Source organism: Leptonychotes weddellii, chromosome 14 (genome assembly GCF_054177405.1).
Source record: "Leptonychotes weddellii isolate Sample4059 chromosome 14, ASM5417740v2, whole genome shotgun sequence".
NCBI lineage: Eukaryota > Metazoa > Chordata > Mammalia > Carnivora > Phocidae > Leptonychotes > Leptonychotes weddellii.
Genome location: NC_138382.1, coordinates 78826581 through 78840437, shown reverse-complemented (window position 1 = coordinate 78840437; position 13857 = coordinate 78826581).

Here is a 13857-nt window from a genome sequence, read left to right as displayed (position 1 = left end):
GCCGAGAGCCCTGCCCCACGTCCTCCTGGGTCTCGGCTACGACCGCCCCCTGGCCTCTGTTCCAATTCCAGCCCTTGAGCACTGGACCCCACCTGGTAAGCGGGGATGGTTCCCACCTTCCTGGAGGGGCAGGGGGCTCTGGTGGGGATGGGTTTTACCCGAAAGTCCGTCCTGCTGAGGATGCCCCGAGACAGTCCCTGCTCAGTCCTCGTCACCCTGCTTTGGCCAGGCTTTGCGTCCCTCAGGCCCTCCCTGAAGGGGACTTGTGTTGCTGGCTTTTCCACCTGCCCCTTCACATGGCTGAGCCATTCTGCAGAATTCAGCTTGGACGTCACCACCTCCAGTAAGCTCCCCTGGCATCCTCCCTTCACAGCAGGGACAGGTGCTCTTCTTCTGTGCCCACACGGCCCACACCTCCCCAGTTTCGAGGTTCGCTGCCCCCCACACACACAGGACCTTCTCTGTCCCCCCACGGATGGCAGTTCCACGAGGCCCCGAGTGTCTCAGCCTCACTCTTAGCACTTGTGATGGGCACAAGGGCGTAAACTCACCTCTGCCCGAGGCCTCAGGGGGGCTGGTTTCGGTGGAAGGGCTTGAGGCTCTTCTGGCCACTCTGCCTGTCTCAATGCCAAACGTGCCCTTTTGGCAACAAAACAGTCAAAAGCAGGCTCAGCGTGCTGGACATTCAAGGACCATCAACCAATCCTAAGTGGCTTGTGCGTGAGTTTTAAAGCATTCCCTTGGCGTCCCCTCAACCCTGTGCACATGCACGTTCGGGACGGTGAAGGGGGCGTAGTGTCTGGGGGCTCTGCTGGGTCTCCCTCATCTGTCTCCTCGCCTCTAAAACTCAAGCGAATTGGCCAGCTGCTGTTTCCATGGCAACCCTCTCTCCTCCAGCAGCGATGCTGGAAAATCGAGTTTTCAGCTTAATCTTCCTGGAAGTCTTCCGGCACCGGGGGTGCTGTTTAGGAGGAAATGGGGGCCGTTTGGCCGAGGGGCCCTGCCTAGGCCTGCCCACTGCCGCCTCGCTTTCAGGGTCTAAGAAGTTATTACTGCTGCGTTGTTATCTTGCCTCGTGCAGTGAGCGGCCGTCTCTGATGGGGGGGCTGTCCTTCCTCCGTTTTTCAGAAGGGCAAAGGGAGCTTGCCTGGGGGCATGGGGCTCGTAAGGGGCCAAGTTAGGCCTGGACCCAGCATGTGGCCTCCGAGGCCTTGACCTCCAGGAGACTGTCCATGCCCCACATCATGGCCCTATACGTTGCACACCACCCCTGCTGGAGGGCTCCCTCCAGCCTCTCCCAGGCCCAGAGCCAGACGGAAGCCAGGCCCGCACCCCAGGGACATGCCAGGGCCGCCTGTTGGCACAAAGGCTCTTGCTGGGCTCCATAGGACCTCTGGGGGGTGGTGCGTGCACCCCCACAGCCAACCTTCGCATGTGTCCACGTAGAGACCCCTGGCCCTGAGGCCGAGACGTCCCCCCCGCTGACCTGGGTGGCGCTGGGTGTCTTCCAGGCGCTGCGGGTGCTCATTCGCCTGTGTTGGTTTCCAGAGCCGTGCAGTGGATACAGCCGCAGGAACCAGGTGTCTCCTTCCATCTCAATGGGTCAAGATGCAATGCACTTAGGAGTTGGGCTCCTCGAGGCACTAGCAAGGTTTCCAGGCCTCAAGAACCACACGTGGCTGCTGTAGTGGATGGCGGAAACGTACATTTCCATCGTGGCCGGAAGTCTTGCTGAACAGCACAGATCTGGGCAGCAGAGTCTGGAAAGTTCTGTTAGTGTTTGAGGCTCACCGCAACAGACCAACGGAGAAGACCGGGCCGGGGCAGCTGCGACTAGACACGGATGACCCTCGCGTGGGTCTGGAGACCCCCTGCCTTCATCTGCGTGACCTCAGGCAAGTCACTCGACCTCTCTGAGTCTTGGCTTCCTCACCCGTAACGTGGGGGGAGTCACAGTATCTCCATCACGCAGTGAGGCTGCGTCCTGGTTAGCGATGGATGGAGCGAGCTCTCGAGGGTCCTGAGCTGCCGCCGCCCCCTCCCCATCACCTTCATCCTCATCTTTGAGAGCAGTCAGAATTTCCCATCCCGGAGACAGCTGCTACTCCTGCCCTTCAACAGGCAAGGAAACGGAGGCTCAGAGAGGTGAGGCGCTCGCTCAAGGGCACACGGCCAGTCTCGGCAAGCAGACGTTGGAGCCAAGCCTGTCTGAGTTCAGGGCTCATGCGGTCTGAGTGCCGGGCAGAGCCGAGGGAGTAATCGGCCTCTTGTAGGCTGCTGTCAACCCTGGGGCCTTTCTCTCCTTGTTTGCTTGCAGAACTTCCTGTCTGTCCCGAAACACGGCACTCTGTCCCGTCACGTCCCTCCAGGGAAACAGGGCCAGCACAGGTGGCCTCTCCTCACGGTCGGATCCCTGTCTTTCTCTGGGGGGACACTGCCCGGCCCCCGGGGTCCTGCAGCCAGTGGCCACTCTGCTCCCCGTGGCTTCAGGCGTCAGTGGGCGATGCCCAGGCTGCTCCAGGGACGTCGGATCGACCATCGCTTGCCATGGACGGAGACCCCCTGAGACTTCCTCCAGCACCCCAATACACTTTCCCAAGAGGGACTTTGGTGTTTGTCTCCGAGGTGGTAGCTCTCTTTGTAAGCCATCGGGTTGGGTCATTGTGGGAGAAAGGTGCTGGTGACGTGGGCACCTTCTTGGCTCTGGAAATATTGCTCTCCCTGGTGAGGTCACTGGAGCTGCCGGGAGACAGAGCGCCTGAGAGTGCAGCCCCCGCGTGGCCCCAGCAGTGCTCTCTTCATGGTTCAGACAAGGGGCAGAACGTAGCGGATGCAACGATCCGGTGCAGGGGGAGGCTGGGCTGGGGAGGCTGGGCTGGCCCGGCGGCAGGCCCCGGGACTCTCCTCCGGGCGGCTTGCCCAGCAGGACTTGGGGGCCCCCACCCCGGCCCCGAGGAAGCAGCTGGGGACGAATGCTCTGGCTCTGGCCCCTCGCTGTCTATACCGTCGGGAGCTCCCAGGCACACACACCAGGGCCTCCTCCCTGCTCACAAGCTGTCCTGGCCTCGCTTCCCCGTCTCTCTGAGACTGAGCCCCTTCATCTGTAAAATGGGCATGGCGGTGGCACTGACCTTGAGCGTCATGGTCAGGGTCATATGAGATGGCCCCTCTGCTCCTCCTTTTGGGGCACACACACGGAGTGTGGAGGCCATGGTACCTTCCGGGCTGGGTGCATTTGAAGCAGGCCGGACGGTGGTCTTTTAAAGATATCCTACCTGCCGGCCACTGGAAGCCCATCTTCAAAAGAGCTCCAGACTTTTGGCTAATTTCCAGTGCATATTGTGTTGTTTACATGCATTCTTTATCGGGTTGATAATTAGTGTGTTATGCAATAATTAGGTTGGTTATAATGATGTTTGCTGGCCTTGAAATGCGGGTCAGCTGCTCCCGTTTATGCTCACTGCCCCGGAGATATGTATGCTCACTGCCCCAGAGAGCGGCTTTTCTGGAAGCTGGTTTCCAAAGCTGGTGCATACATTTGATGTTATAGGAAAAAAGAGAAGGAGGGAAGCAGGGAGGGAGGGAGGGGAGGAAGGAGCGAGGGAGGGAGAAAAGGCAGGGTTGGTGAGGACCCACAGCTACTGAGAGATGTTTTCAGCCAGCAGAGACCGAGAGGATGAGATCTGAGAGGGTGAGATTGCGGGCAGTGAGGGAGGGTCTGCAAAAGCTCCACAGAAGCCCAAGGATTTGAAGCAATGGGACCCCACGCCTTTTGTTCACCTTTTGTTCATGGGGCAGTTGCCCATTGGCTGGTGTGCGCACCTGCAGGAATGAAGGCCTTTCCCCTGCACCCACCCAGCTCCCACCCACTCGTCTCTGTTGGGTTGCTGAGCTGCAGAGAGGTCTTCCCCGCCCCTCCTCGACTCTCCCCTTCCTCACTGAGTCCCCCCCGCCCCCCCGCTGTGGCTGTCCCAGGAGACCGCCCTGGACTCGCCCGCTGGGTCCCTTTCCCCCCAGTCCAGGCCCGCAGCAGACATCTGGCCCCCTGAACACCAGGGTGGGTGTATGCATCTATGAAGAAATCGGGCAGGGAAGTTCAACCAGCTATTGAAATGTGTGCAAGAATTATTTGTCTTGTGATAAAAACAATTTCCGTCTTGAAATGTGCTTTTCCATGAGCTGTGGCCAAGAAGCTCAGTGGGTTTTACGCATGGAAGGGGTGTGGGAGACCATCTTCAAGCCGACAGCACGATCGGAAAACCTTCTCCGGAGTGACCAGAGTGCTGAGCGCCCTTTGGCTGGATGGAGACTCGTCCCGGTCCCTCTGACCGAGCGGCCCATGTGGAGGGTCCCAGACATGGGAACTGGCCTCCACCTGGTTGTCGGGGTGCGGGAAACCTCGCGCTCCCCCGGGGTGCAATCAAGCAGGACAGGGGACCTATGTAGGCAGAGGGGGCGTCTGCCATCCTCCCCCACGTTCCGGGCCTGAGCAGGAGGCCACCCCAGGGCTGCCGCCAGCTGATGCTTAGTCCCCGGCTGTCCGCTTGACTGTGAGACCAAGTGGAGAAGCTCTCACAGGCACCGGACGCGCCTGGAGCAGCTGCTGTGCTCGGGCCAGGCCGGGCTCCTTAGCCACATTTACGGGAGGGCCCCCTGCTGACATTTGGGGTCAGGCAGTGGGCTGGGCCTGGAAGGTCAGGCGAATGGGTTTGGGTGCCCAAGGGGGTCATGTCTGGTTGGTTCCCAGAGCCTTGTTTTCCCACCCGGGTGGCAGACCCTGTGCCGGCTAGGGCCTCCGCACCAGGCAGTGATGCTCATTCCTGGGCCATCTGCCGATAATGACTCCCCACATGGAGCTGCTCCTGGTGTTTCGCTGGCCCGTGTCCCCAGCTGTGATGGCAAGGAAAGTGTGCTGCTGGCAGGGAGGGGGTCAGGAGGAGGGTCAGAGTCTCAGAGATGCTGCAGCTGCTGCTTTGGGGATGCGCAGGGGCCCTGAGCCTGGGAGGCAGAGGCTTCCAGAACATGAAAGGCAAAGAAGCAGATTCTCCTGGAGCCTGCATGGAAGAGGGGCCCTGCGGACACCCTGAGTTGGGCCCCATGAGACCCATTTCAGACTTCCAGAACCACAGGTGGTTCCGGTGTGTGGTTTTGCGTGCTGTTTGTGGTCCTGTGTTGTGGCCGCAGGAGCAGGAAGAAAGGCAGGACGGTGCGGTGAAGGGCAGCCAGAGATGGCCCGCGCCTCCTTCGTGGGGCACTGGGCAGTCATGGATGTTTCTGAGCAGCCGGTGACCTGGGACGAAGGGGCGAGGACGGCAAGGTGGCAGGATTGGAGCAGGCGGGCGATGGGGCCCCAGCCCAGTTCCAGGAGAGAGGCTGCCGCCAGGAGCAGGGTCTACAGCTGGCTGCAGAGAGGGTGTTGGGCTTGTTTATGGGGTTTTATGGCTGAGGTGGAAGGCTGACCTTGGGCTGCAAGGGGGAGGGGCTCCAGCCACCGTCTGAGCCCCAAGCAGCCCCTGAAGGTGACGCTGCCCCTGCAGGAGTGACAAGGTGGGCTGGAAGGAGAAGTCAGGGGTCTGTTCGTCCATGTTGGTTGTGGTACCTGTTGGATCTCGGGGGGCTCTGTGTCCAGGAGGAGCCTGAGTGCCCCCACAGGGGGCCAGGGGAGGGCCAGGCTGGGCCGTGGGTTGTCCAGTGGTCCAACTGGGCAGGGTCTCCCAGGGAGGGCTGGAGGCAGAGCCCCAGGGCCCTCCACCATTTAGGAGGGCAGGGAGGGAGGTTGGCCAGCGAGGGGACTGAGAGGGGCCCCCAGGAGATCAGAGAGTGGGGACACCTGCCTCCTGGGCCCCGATACAGCTGTGACCCAAGAGTGCCCTTCCCCAGCCAGCCGACCGAGTCCGGGGGTGCCAGGCGTCACCTGCCAGGGTGTGGGGCCGGGAGCTGGAGTGGCACTTGGCCAGGGAAGCGAGGGGTTGTTGGCTTTCCAGAAAGCTCTGAAAGCGTGTGTTCCGGCAGTGGGCGCTCTGAGTGTCGACCAAAGGAAGAGCCGGCCCCGGTATCTCCCCGCTGAGCCTGGCTCTTGAGGAATATAGACTTTGGTCTATGCCCTTCTCTGGTCCAGTTAAGGAGCCAGAGTCCTGGGGTCACCTCCCCACCCCCCCCGAGAGGGCATGGAGGACCCCCGCCAGTCCGGGTTGGCTTCTCTGTCCTGGTTTGGGGACCGTTATTTTCCTAGCTGTCTCCTTCACTGGTTGCAAGTGTCAGCACAGGGCCCTGGCCAGTCGGAGGAAGATAAAGTAAGGAGGGGATAGAGGTACGTTGGTTTGGTCTCTACCGTGTCTGGGCACCGAAGGGCGTTTCCCGAGGACTGTGTCCATTTGTCCTCAGGACACTTGGAGGACGATCCCTTGTATGGTCCCCACTTTGCAGACTTTAGAGGAAGGACGTCATCGGCCAAGATCAGACCTGGGCTGTGCCGTCCACACCCCGGATGCCACTGGCGAAGGCAAGCATGTGAGGGAGGCGGACAGGAGGTCCAGCCCCAGACAGAAGAAGAAGAGCAAGGAACGCTCTGCAATAGCATTTGCAGGAACCAGGGCACCTGCTGGGCACAGGGCTTCGGAGACCCACAGCCTGGTCCCTCAGGTGCTCCCCACAGAGGGGAGACTCCATCTCCATAGACAGGGCTCTCTTCTAAGGGAGGCCCACATGCTGTCATGGGTGTTTACGTGGACCAGCCCCTTTTGGTCACGCCGGGGCAGATTGCTCCTTTGCCAACGGCCCAGGAGCCAGCTCCCGCCCCCCCACCCCATCCCTGCTTGCAAGCCCGGCCCCTGGCGGTCTGGGCGCCGAGGTGAATCCAACATAAGCTTCCACGGGACAGCAGTCCGTCCCCATGACCCCTGTCCCACCCCTACCGGGCCAGCTGGCCGGCTGTCTTCCCTCTGTGGCCCAAGACCCACGGTTCCCATCTTAGGGCCCCAGGTCCAGCACAGTGCTTGGCACCAAGTGGGCAAGTAGATATTCATTCATTCACCCATTAATTTGAGGGCCCACTATGTGCCACACATGTCTATGAAGGGAACAATGGGATGAACGAACACTTGACATACAAAGTCTGGCTCGATTCTCCCCTCCACTCCCCCCCCCCACCTACCTGGAAAAGTCTTGAGCCTCAGTTTCCCTTTGGTGAAATAAGGGATTTGATGAATTCTACATTCCTTCCACCAGTCCATCTTAGGATTGCCCGAGCACAGATGCAAAAGCAGAAATCAAGGTGCTCTAAATGGTTGTGGTGTATGCATCAGGCAGGTCGCTCAACTGCTCTGTCCCTCAGTTTCCCCCTCTGTAAAATTGAGTCTGTCACACTCAGTACCTACCACGTCGGCCCTAAAAAGACCGAGCCCGGCATCGCTCCCTGGCACCTGGTGTTGCTAAAAACCACAGCGCTGGTACTTCCGGCCGTTGTGACGAGCGACCTGGGGGTTCAGGCCAGATGCTCCCGTCATCGTCAGACAGACCTTCAGATGTCCTTCTCCTAGCCCCACAGCCCTGCCGGCCTCACAGCCCGCGGAGCAATCTGCTCCCCGTCATCTCTTTAAATATTTACGCGGGCGTGATGCAAGGCCGGGCTCTGATGTCCTGGCCTGGCACTTGGGCCCCGGCGGCAGGCTTTCAGAGCTTAATTTTAATATTTTGTTGGAAGAAAATTGACCCGGAGAGAAAGCTGAAGCTTTTAAGGCATTACGATGCCGAGGAGCTTGGATAGACCCAGCAGGAATTTCACTTAAGAGGAAAAGGTGCTTGCTTTCCTGAGCCCTCCCCTGGGTCCATCCCCCCGCACCTCAGCGGAGGGGGAGGCAGGGGTGGTGAGCCTGCGATTTCATGACAAATGAGGGCTGTCTCAGGCGAACGAACCCCTGGACTGGGGAGGAAGGGAGACCGAGACAGGACTCTAAGCCCTGGCTCCTTGGAGGGGCCACCAAGGCCTGGGCTGGCGAGGCGGGGGGCGGGGTGCTCTGGGGTGACTGCTCTGCTGGACCAGGGGAGCTGGAGCTTTCTGGAGGAGAGGGCCTCACTCGGAGGACAACTCCCTGGCCACCCGTCTTCTGCAAAAGGAGACAGGAGTGGATGCCCAGAGGCCCGGGGCCAGGTGCCTGGACCACGCCCTGGCCCTTCGCTCGTAGAACGTGGCCCAGGACAAACGACGTCACCCCCTGCAACTCAGTTTCCTTATCTGGAAACGGGGGGATCAACGGCAGGGTGAGGGGGTCTGGAACAGTTCAGAGGTCAAGGTGGGGCAGACGTGGGGGTGCGTCCTGGTCTGCTGCCTCTCACAGCCTGGGGACCCTCAGCTCACGGGTTTCTTGGGGAAAGTGGGGGTTTGACAGTGGTCAGCTTGTAATGTCACCGAGAGCCAACGAGATACCTCGTGTGAAATGACACGGTCCCGGCACACAGACAGCGCTCGGAAATCATGACACCGTGCACCCCGTGGCTGGCCCTCCGTAAAGGGCACTGGGAAGCGGTGCTGTTCCTGCCGGCGGCGGCGGAGGTGGGCGCACCGGCTGGAAACAGAGCAAGAGACCGGTGGCCTTCCCAACCAGCAGCCGACTTCTCCGCCGGCAAGGACATGCCTGCTAATTGGGGATTCTTTAAGTGGGCTCTGGGTCAAGGCTGACCTTTGCTTAGCAAATGATTTTTCAAGACATCGCAAAGCCATTACGCTGTGTTTTCCAGGGTAATAGCAAAAACAGCTTACAGAGCAAACATCCTGAGAAGCACTTATCAATGTCCAATTGAACCACATATCCCTTAAGTGCTAGCTTCAATAAATTCTTATCTGTTCATTAGGAAAGTTCTGGAGCTACACGGAGTCCTTTGCAACCCATAAAGGAGAGTTGGCCAGGTGACACGTGGCTGGGCCAGGTCACAAAACCCGATGCCCCAGCTGGGCAGGAGAACAGCATTTCTGGAAATGTCCTCCCCTTTGAGTCTGGACCTTGAGAAACTCCTGCTGGTCCCTTCATCCTGAACCAGCGGCCCCGATAAGCCAGCACCCCAGGGACGATGCCGAGGCCATGTGTGGCCAGTGACACGGCAGCCCCGAGAGGGGACACCTGGCCCCAGCTGCACATTAGTGAGGCCCCTGCTTCTGCCTGTTATTAATAAGATGGTTGGTTTGGCCTCTAAGCGGACTGTACAGCTAACCAATGTGTCTGTGGCTCAGAATTATTTGTTGCCTATGATTGTTCTGCCTGGGTTTTCAATACATAATTCATATTTTGGAGATTTCTTATTTTCTGAACTCAGAACTGGGAGGAACGAGAAGTCTGGAGTCAAGGCCACGTGTGAGTGTCCCCAGCACTGGAGAATGAGGCACTGGCTGGGGACGTGGGCTGTCTACTGCCCACCATCCCAGAAAGGATGGTGGTGCTGACCAGGGAGCCGAGAGGGCCTGGGGGAGCCTTCTGGAGCCCCGGGCCCCAGGCTTGATCTCTTAGAAGAGAGACTCTGATCCCCAGGATCAGAGACCGGGAGTGAGCTTGCTCTTCCTCATCCTCCTCAAATTTCGGGGCTGCTCTCCAGGCGGCCCTCAAAGTGGGGTGGTTCTCAGCAGAGGGGAAGAAAGGATCTGTCCGAGCGGAGAAACTGGGGTCAGATCCGGGAGGCGCTGCCAGCTCTCCGAGGGGAGGGGAGGACAGATAGCGACCTCTGGTTATTAGAGATGCCCTTTGCTCTGGACTAGCGCTGCCCGGGGCCAGCTTCATGGCAAAGGCTGGGCCGTATGGACCCCGGCACGTCTCCTAGTCCCTTGATTATGAAGCGGTCAATGTGGCCAAAATGCCCTGGAGAGCACACATAATAAGAAAGGAGGCTTTGAACAAAATTGCTACCCAGAGATCAAGCAAACTCAGTTTGGGAGGTTTTCTAGTACTGCGCCATGCGGCTCGCCTTCGATGATGAGAGCGGCCGGGGCTCCAGCCAGCTACCAGGGTCTGGGCTGTAAATACCGGCTTCTGTCGTTTGCATTCACTCTGGTAAAACCTCAGCCTCAGAAGGACAGCGGGAGCCACAATAGCTCAGCGAGGACGTAGGCAATGATATTAGGGATGAAAAGGATGCAGTCCCAGTCTGTGAAGGAGCGGGGTGGGCAGGGAGCAGAGTGCACGGAATATGAGAGCGTCACTGGAGCTCAGGGCCAGACAAAGATGTGTGATGGGAGACACCACATCAAACGCCATCAAGACATCTTAATCTGAGCCCATTTCTCTCCTCTAGACTAGAGGTGGGTTGTGGCGGGGCTGTAGAAGTGGGAATAACTCTTTAACTAAAGGCGTGTGTGTGCCTGTGCACTGATGTGAGCGTGTGTGCACTATATGTGTGTGCACCGTACAAACGTGTGCACATATGGGAGTGTGTGTGCACACAGGTGCACATGTACATGGCATGTGTGTGCACGTGTGAGCATGTGTGCATCATGTGTGTGCATGGATGAGCATGTGTGCACTGTTTGGACACCTGTACACATGTGGGCACGTGTGCACTGTATGTACGCATGTGTGGTTTGTACATGCGTATGTGTGAGCATGCGTGCACTGTATGTGTGCATGTGCGTGTGGTTTGTATGCGAGCACATGTAAGCACGCGTGCACTGTATGTACGCACGTGTGTGGCTTGTACGTGTGTGCACATAAGCACGCGTGTGCACTGTATGCGTGCGTGTGCACACAGGAGCATATGTGCACTACCTGTGTGCACAGCGGTGGGTGTATTTGCATGTGTGCCGTGTGTGCACGCCTGTGTGTGCAGGAGCATGTGTATGTGGCGTGCCTGTGGTGGATGTGGGGGTGAGATAACAGGACGTCCATGCGTCTCAGGGATGCTGTCCTTGGGCTCAGTCCCATGGGAACACCAAGAGGGAGTCACAATCCCCCAGACGCCCAAACTGTCCGTCGGGGTTGGCCAGTCGCTTTCAATCATAGGCCGACTTCAGCTTCCGCAGAGAAACGCGGCCAGGCGGGGACTTCCCAGTGGAGTCGTGCCAATCTGTCTACACCAGGTCCGAGGACAGGGACAGCCCTGCTGTGCAAGTCCGTCCTGAGTACTTAGCCTTCCCCTGGGCTGGAGCAGGGCTCCCCAGCCTCCGCACCCTTGATATCTGGGAGGGGGTGCTCCGTGGTGGGGCCGCGCTGTGCACTGCCCAGGTTGGAGCACCTCTGGCTCCACCCACTAGACGTCAGCGACGCCTCCCCCAGGTGTTACAGCCACAGACGCCGGCGGCCTTGCCAAGGGTCCTCTGCTCTGGACACTCCCCCTGTTCAGCCTCAGGCTCCAGGCTCCGCTGGGGTCGGTCTTTGATCGGGCAGGGACACAGACCATTGAGCGGCACGGCTCCCTGCTGGGGCTCAGCTTTCACGCTCTGGGTAATGGGAGAGCCAGCAGAGCCAGGTCCTGCCTCTGGGGCTCAGGACAGGGAAGAACAAGGTTGCCGGTCCCCCCTCATTGTTTGGATGCCAATACTGTCCCCTCCCATTCCCAGAGGTCGGGGTTTGGTTTTGTCCCAATCCTACCTGTCCTTGGGACCAGGTCAGCCAGCCGTGCCCTCTGACTCAGCTCGGAGGCTGGGATCCCTGGGGTGCCTTTGCTTACTCTGAACCCCTTTCAAGGACTCTGTAGCTTTTGACCTGGATCCTCTGTCCCCATGGGGAGGCTGCCCCTTTTGGGACCAGTGATCGGGACCACATGGACAGCTGTCACCAGAATTTGCCCAGTCTGGTCACCTGTCTGCTCTTATGGAACCTGGAGTCCTCTTGACGGGCATCCCCGGCTGTTTCCTGGAGTCTCGGGGATCACTTGTGAGCCTACGGTGAGTCCTCCTGGTCACCGCCCCCCTTGCCCTGGCCTTCTTTGGGCCCTGGAAGCCCTTCTTGCTGCCCACGTCTGCACCTCCTGTTTCATGGGTGACAGCTGTCCGCCTCTGGATGAAGCACGGATTCTCCGCAGCGTCTTCTCTCCCCTGTGCAGGGGAGGTACCATGGGGCAGCCGGCAACCCACTAGCCAGGGCTCCTAGCAGACATTGCCCCCCCCAACCCCCAAGAAGACCCAAGGGCAGTGGGAGGAATGCTGGCTGCATGGGGAGGGGAACGTGTCCACATCTGGGCACCATGGCCCCAGGGCTGAGCTCCTCGGGGCTGGAACGATGGAGTACATGCTCTGGCCAGTTTGATCCAAAGCAGGGAATAAGATGGTGCAGGAAGAAGACAAATCACCAGTGCACCCATGGCATGTGGAAGGATTCGGAGTGAGAACCTCCACCCACATCAAGGTTGGAGGCTACCCAGGGTTCGCATGTCCCCGTGGTTGCGCGGTCAGAACGCCCAGGGTCTGCCTGACTCCCCGTGGCCCCTCTGAGAGAGCTCCCTGACCCTGTGTTAACTGGGCAGCCCCAAGTCTGCTTTTTTTTTTTTTTTAAGATTTTATTTATTTATTTGACAGAGAGAGACAGCGAGAGAGGGAACACAGCAGGGGGAGTGGGAGAGGGAGAAGCAGCCTCCCCGCCGAACAGGGAGCCCGATGAGGGGCTCGATCCCTGGATCCTAGGATCATGACCTGAGCTGAAGGAAGACGCTTAACGACTGAGCCACCCAGGCGCCCCCCAAGTCTGCTTTAAGGGAAGGTCAGGCCACACCGCCAGCCAAGACATTCACCCAGAGAAACGCAGGCCCCGTGAGTGCTGACAATTTGCTTTGGCGCTAAGTGCCCCCAGAGTGCAGGGGAGTGGAGCAAAGATGTCGGTAGTTAATTCAATAATTAAAAACAAACATTGCTTCATTTGAAAAGACTCGGTCTTTCCTGGCTGCTGAACCCAGATTGAGGCTCCAGTGAAATATTTATTCTGGGGCGTGGTGTGGGGGCCCCTAATGTGGGGAGGGAGGACAGGGAGGGCAAGCGAGGCCTTAGCTCGGACTGTTCTTGCTAAGTCCTCTGTCAGTGCTCTGAGTCTGTGCAATTGGGCCCCGAAGCATCTGAACCAAGAGGAGGGTCCCCATGAGCCCCCTGAACCCTGACACGTCTCTCCTGGGGGGATCTTTTTTTTTTTAAAGATTTTATTTATTTATTTGAGAGAGAGAAAGAGCACAAGAGGGGGGAGCGGGAGAGGGAGAAGCAGACTCCCTGCTGAGCAGGTAGCCCGATGTGGGACTCGATCCCAGGACTCCAGGATCATGACCTGAGCCGAAGGCAGTCGCTTAACCAACTGAGCCACCCAGGCGCCCCCTCTCCTGGGGGATCTTATACCTCACAGCGTCCCTCGGGGGTCGTGGCCCACTTGCTCCTAACTCAGGGCAGGGACTCCCTTGTCTGGCCACCCTGCTCTGACCCCAGCTAAGAAAATTCCAGAAGGGTAATTGGAGGAGCATGGGAGGTGATCAGGTCACGCACTGAAGAACCATCAGCGGCACTTAAAACCCTCTTGGAACTGGCATGCTATCACCCCAAGTCAAATCCATTTTTCCTGAATTAGACTGAGCGGTGATTATGCCGTGTCTCCTTGCATGGTTATTACCACCGGGGCTCCAGCGGGCGCCTCGCCAACTGTGGCTAATTAACCATTACGGTGGTCCCGGCGGACCCGGTGGGCTGAGCCCGCAGAAGGCGTCTGTGCCACGGGGTGGCACAGGGAAGGAAGGAGCCCGCGGAAATAGAGCCCTCTGCCTACGGGGGGCATGAATAATTCACACGCTGCCTCCACGGGCAAGCGCCTCTAGTGGGTGCCTCCGGAGCTGGGGACAGTTCGGGGAGCCCCGAAAGGCCCCAGGGTGGGACCCCTCGGGTGGGTCTTGCTGCTTCCTTTCCGG